The 6,825-nt window shown below is 33.0% G+C and overlaps 1 long non-coding RNA gene across 1 annotated transcript in view; it reads left to right on the plus strand.

The window, feature by feature from the left end:
- Positions 1–2,856, plus strand: part of LOC127503956 (uncharacterized) — a 32,788-nt gene extending 29,932 nt beyond the window's left edge. The window contains exon 4 of the long non-coding RNA XR_007927260.1: positions 2,220–2,856. This is a non-coding gene — a long non-coding RNA (uncharacterized LOC127503956). The remainder of the gene's footprint in view (positions 1–2,219) is intronic.
- Positions 2,857–6,825: the final 3,969 nt, after the last annotated feature.

Genomic DNA, 6,825 nt, shown 5'->3' on the forward strand with positions numbered 1-6,825 from the left:
TTTGAATCTGTCACTCTCTTGTTTCTCTACCTCTTTCTCAGAGTTAAACTTCTGTTTGTGGCTTTGGCAGTCATCTATGGCAAAGATATGAAAAAAGCCTTTTGCTCGCTGTTACAGTCTGTGATAATGTCGTCACAGACCAGATCGCCCAGAGATCACGGTTACCCGTTTAACAGAACCATAAGCGGTTTGTGAAAGCACGGATGGGTTAGGAACTGCAAATTATGGTTTCCACAAAAATCTGAAGCAGCACAACTGTTTTCAACATTGATAATAATCATAAATGTTTCTTGAGCAGCAAATCATCATATCAGAATGATTTCTGAAGGATCATGTGACACTGAAGACTGGAGGAATGATGCTGAAAATTCAGCTTTGATCACAGGAATAAATTACATTTTACTATATATTCACATAGAAAACAGTTATATAAATTGTAATATTATGCAGCCTTGGTGATCAGAAGAGATTTCTTTCAAAAGCATTAAAAATCTTATGACCCCAAATTTTTGAACAGTACTGTAAATCTGAGAACAGTAAATTAGGTTTCCTGCTTCTCAACTGACATGTCTCTTCTAGAGTTTTACATCACAACAATGTCTCAAACTGTGCTCAAATTTGCCAAAAGTCAGAGATCTCTGAATTCAAACATTTCTCATCAAACTCCTTCAAGATCAAATGATCTAAGCTGCTATACACATTTATTTAATTTTTTTTAAAAATTATTTTAGAAGCAAAATCTGAGTCAAAGTTGATACTTCAATCAAACAGAACTAAAAATCAACCTCAATTAAGTGAGTTTTGTCTTATATTTAAAAAAAAACACAATCAAGACAGTCAGTGCTGGAAAAATCATCATCAATGTTCAACATCCACACAATCACACACACATAAGTATATCCACCTGCCGTTGTTGTTTAAGTGTCTTTCTAATACAGATCTGCTCTCAGACACAATTATATCCCCTCAGTCTCTCTCTCTCACACACACATACACACACACACACACACACACACACACACACACACACACACACACACACACACACACACATCCAGACAGTCTCAAAGTGCTAACTAGACACCCTTCACCCCCAACACACACACACACACACACACACACACACACACACACTAGTCTACATATTCAGACTCTGTTGGACTGCTCCAGTGTGTCTACAGACATTTACATACATCTGTCAGTCAAAGTAATGTGCGTGCACAGTGTGTGTGTGTATCTGAAAATATATATTGCATGTATATATAGACAGCCAGACAGACAAACAGATAGATTCATAGATAGACAGACAACTGAATATTCATCATGCTGCTAAAGTTTATAAATATTTATTAACTTTAAAGGCTACACAGATTTCAAATTATACAAAGTTAAAATTATTATACAAAGTTAAAATTATACAAACCTATAAAACATGCTTATGAAATAAAATGAACGTGATGAACGTATATGAAAAATGTGATGAATGTAAATATGGTGTATTTGATGCCGTTTATGATCTGAGTGCTTCCGTTGAGATGAGGTGGAGCTGTTGACCCTGATCTCCCAAAAATAATGATGTCTGAACACACACACACACACACACACACACACACACACACACACACACACACACACACACACAGATCAACGACCTCTGTGTCTGTCTATAGGCTCAGGTCACTGCACAGTCTGTCTGGCCGCTCACACACACACACACACACACACACACACACAAACACACACACAAACACACACACACTCTGTCTGGTCTCCTAACATGATCTCTGGATCAGGGGCCAATTCTGTGTTGGGACCCCCAGAGACCCAAATAACATGACCCACGGGACAATAAAACCACACACACACACACACACACCTCACAGTGTCTCGCTTACATGTGAGATCATCACTGTAAAAACTACAAACATGCAGTTATTGCCTCGGGTATCTGTTAAACATTTTGGTTTTATTAAGTCATGGTCTAGTCAAAATATTTTTAATATTGAAATTTACACAGTTATTGAACTGAACTGAATCAACATTGAACTGAACTGATCTGAATAATGACACTATTGTCTTTTTAGAGCTGATTAAAAGCTGTTTTTTTAGTAAGGGCGTGTATAATATTTAATGGTGTCATTTTATCTGTATGAATAATATAAATACTAATAAAGATACAGAATGATGGACTGATGTTGTTTTTATGCTCTTTTCCACAGATTAGACGTGAAAGACAAATTGGGATGGATCTGACCTGCTGATGAGATCCTCCGTCACTCTGAAGATTCACTGATGTCACTTCCTGTGATGCTGGAAGACGGACTCAGTCACATCCAACTGGAGGATGAATTTGTGATTTAACTTCACCCACGGACTTTAGCGCTGATGGAAACAAACACAGACCATCAGAAACTATCGGTCCTGCTCTGGTTTTTATGATCTTGTTCATATTTTTACTGGCTTCCAGTGTAGAAAACAAACACATTCTGGATGTTTGCTGTTTTACATCATCATCACCTGCAGAAGCACATGGAGGTTCACAGCACACAGGTGAGCTCATAAAACAGGTAAGTGAATCTAAAAATGCACATGCTGATAGATAGAGACGCTTAGTGTTGCATTTCAACCGCTGAATGTGACTGATTCTCTGTTTCACACACACTTTCTCCTCAAGCACTCTGTATGAATTATAAAATCTGTACATGAATATTTTAATAACATTTGGACCTGTAATGTAATGACCCACAGAAAATAATACTGAAATGAGCAATTAAATACCAGTAAAGCTGTAATTTATCATTTAAACCTTGAACAATACTGAATGTGTGATGATATTCAATAAAGCCTCTACTTATACGACTTTGTCTGGTGTGAGTGTTTAACATTATGTTTTGTGTCATCATGTATAACGGGGAAAATCTTCATGACTGTTTTGGGTATTTTATGGATTTGTTTGTGCATCTTTCTTTACAATAAATGACTCTTGCTTTAATATTCTGCATGTGATGCAATGACATTTAGTGTGACTTCAGAGTCTACATACATTTCAGAGAACAAGTAAACGCTGTTAATGGTCTAACGTGAACTGAACTGGTCTGAGGGTTTAATCTGGTTTTTCAGCATTTGCAGATGTTGAATAAATGTCTCATCTTGTCAGGTGGTTTGATCTTGTCAGGCACAGACAGCAAAACACTTTATCAGTCAAAAATAATGAATTAACACTGAATAAAAGTTGACAGTTTGGTGAATTCACCTCTACACCTGACAGTCCTTTATGTTAACTGTTCAATCGGTAACAACCAAGAAGACTGTTTGATTTAATGCAGAAATTAATGAGAAATAACAGAAATGACCCAACTTTTTGACCACAGAGTAATATATATATATTATACAGCTTCACACACACAAAAAAGTTTTACAATTGTGTTGAGTTTTGATTCAGGAGTAATAATTATAAAATAAATGCAGATCTTTTTATAAGAGAAAAAACAGCTGACCAACTTATTATAATAGGCTAATAAAAAAAAATAAAAAAGGGCAATAATTTACCTGCCATCTTATGTATGAAATACAAAATTAATATCTTGTGGTACAGCATTTTATTTTCTTATTTACATTTACTTTAGACATTTATTTACATTAATTTTATTGATAATACTGCCTATAATATAGGTCAAAGACATCTAGATGTCCACATCAATAGAAATTTACAAAAGTGATTTTATAGAAAGCACATTAAATGCAAGTAAAACGTCTACTTTTAAGGTTTCAAATAGGTTTTGGGAGAATCAAATGTCAAAATGTGGGTGAAATAATGTTCCATTGTCATTCAGTGTAACACTTATATTTATGTAGAAATTGAAACAACATACTTATTCTGACCTGTACGTATTAAAATATATACAAGAGTAAGTGAGCATACTACATTTTATTGTATTTTAAATGAGTAAATAATTCTTGCTGACAAATGGGCAAAACCTAGGATAGTGGCAAAGTTTAAAAATGTAAAATTACAAGTAATTAGCATTTGGGGTAAAAATAATTAGTCTTTAATATGACATAAATAGATTTTTTTGTTGTAAATATCCCTGACAAGATTGTTACACTGAATGACATTTTAGTGGGTGTCTTCTGTAAATCATGGTAAAAATGTATATTTAATTTTTGCTCAGAAAAAAACAAACAAATTAAACAGGACCCATTCTGATGTATTGAAAAACAACAACAACAATTCAAAGCTGTATTACACTAATTGTTTTGATGCTTGAATATATATATATATATATATATATATATATAAATTACGGCATTTACATAAAATTCATTTGTGATTTTTTATGTATATATGTGTTTAAAAAAAAAAAAAAATTTGTATAAAAACATCAATTTTATAAAATTCCATATTGGGAACTACGGAAGCCTAAGGGGATACCTTTTTATTTATTTATTTTTTAGCTTTTTTCATCATAAATTAATTCAAATTATTTTCTCGTGTTTAGTTAATACTCTTACGTTTTACGAAAAAGAAACTGTACGTCACTCACCATTAATCAGCCGCAAACCTTTGATCAGCATCTGTCAATCAATCATCATTCCATCGCCTTCAGACGCTCGTGTGAAAGTGTTCAGAGTAACTGCAGCATAAATAAATGAGTGTGATGATAAAGTTGTCTCCTTCTCACGTGTCGGACACTGAAATGACTCTTGCTGCCTCCAGACCAAGAAAAAATCTTTTGAGGAAACTCCGAGAATCGAGATCAAACAAAATCCAATCACAACGCATGGCCTCTGAGGCTTCCGTAGAAATACCAAGAAACCAACAAAATCTTTAAAACACAATTTGATGAACATATAATTGTCTACGAATCAAATCAAAGAAAACATATCACACGTAAAAATTCTATTCTAGTATTTTGTATTCACATTTCAAACAAGTATATCTGAATATTAAAATAGATAGTAGAGTAAAAACAAAAGGCTAATGTAGGCCTATTTGAATCATATGCATTAATATTTTAATAATATTCACTTTTTAAATGTATTATATGCTAATTGTGTGATTTCCAAATAAACATCTGTGGGAGATAAGAGCCACTGGCCCTTTAAATGGAATAATAAATATAATTTACCTTTCCGTGTGGACACGCCCCTTTCCGAAATCCTCCAGTCAGCTGTTTCCAGAACCGTGACACCATTTCCTGTGAAATACAGTGAGCCAATAAACACCACGTATCTATCTATCTATCTATCTATCTATCTATCTATCTATCTATCTATCTATCTATCTATCTATCTATCTATCTATCTATCTATCTGTGTATCTGTATTGCTATTCTAATGGTGTTTCATGAGAGTTATGAGAGCATCATCATCATTGTCACAGGTCTGATGTAACACTCATCCTCTTGTCTTTGCAGTGACTTTCAGAAGGAGTGTAAATGCAGCACATGTAGTGTATGAAAACAGCACATCAGTGTCTGCAGCGGTGGCTGCTGTGTAGTAAATTATTCATGAGCAATTTGAATACATGCAAATACACTGGCACAGCTCCAGGTACCTATGGCAACGACCGGTGACCCCGCCCCCCAGCCAGCATCAGCATCAGATCAGTGTCTGTGTGCTTTTGTTCATCTGTGAGTCAAGATCATTTTCATTCAGCAATGGGAAATATCAGTCATGTGATACAATGAATAAATATTCATCAAATGCATATTTATATGTTAGTATAATAATAATGATAACAACAATAATAGGCATATCTGTTTTATTATTATTATTGGGTTGTTGTTGAGGTTCTGAAAAGATTTAGATGAAATATTATAATTAAAAAATGACAGCACTTGTATTAAGACAGAGGGGTTTATCAGGTCAAGTTCAGGGCATCGATACTAATCAGATCCGGATCATTCAGGATCAGGTGGTCTGTAGCGTCATCTAGTGGTGAATAAGAGAATAACATTCATCGATTATAATGCAGTCTGAGTACAATATATGAAGTTTATCTGATTTTGTGTTCAAATCTGTAAATTCATGTTTTGTACATCAGATTAAAATCTGATTAAACGGTTTAAAATAATCCTAATCATAATAATTATGTAGCTAAATGGGGCTCAAACCTACTGAAATTCAAAATAAGCTTTTAAATAGAATTTAAATTAATTTAAATACACTTTTATTAATTATTCTGTTTAATTTATTTTACTTTTTTTTTTTTCTTATAGTGTTTGATGATTATGTTTTAATCACTTTTATGTAAAGCACTTTGAATCGTGTATGAAGTGTGTTATAAACACTGTTCAAATGTTTCAGGTCTAAGATTTTTTAATGTTTCTGTCTCTTATGATCACCTTATGCACATTTATTTGATCAAAAATACAGTAAAAATAGTGAAATATTATTATAATTTAAAATAACTGTTTTCTATGTGAATATATAGTGAAATGTAATTTATTTTATTGATGAAAAGCTGAATTTTCAGCATCATTACTCCAGTCTTCAGTGTCACATGATCCTTCAGAAATCATTCTAATATGATGATTTGATGCTCAAGAAACATTTATGATTATTATCAATGTTGAAAACAGTTTATATTTTTGTGGAAACTGTGATACATTTTATTTTTCAGGATTATTTGATGAATAAAAAGTTCTAAAGAACAGCATTTATTTAAAATAAAATCTTTTATAACATTATAAATGTCATTTAACTGTCATTTTCAGTCAATTTAATGCATCCTTACTGAATAAAAGTATTAATTTCTTTCTAGAACGATAGTGTAAATAGACCTGCCTAAATAAACAGAGAAGTTCAGCACAAGCACTGTAT

The sequence above is a fragment of the Ctenopharyngodon idella genome, chromosome 2, assembly GCF_019924925.1.
Source record: "Ctenopharyngodon idella isolate HZGC_01 chromosome 2, HZGC01, whole genome shotgun sequence".
NCBI lineage: Eukaryota > Metazoa > Chordata > Actinopteri > Cypriniformes > Xenocyprididae > Ctenopharyngodon > Ctenopharyngodon idella.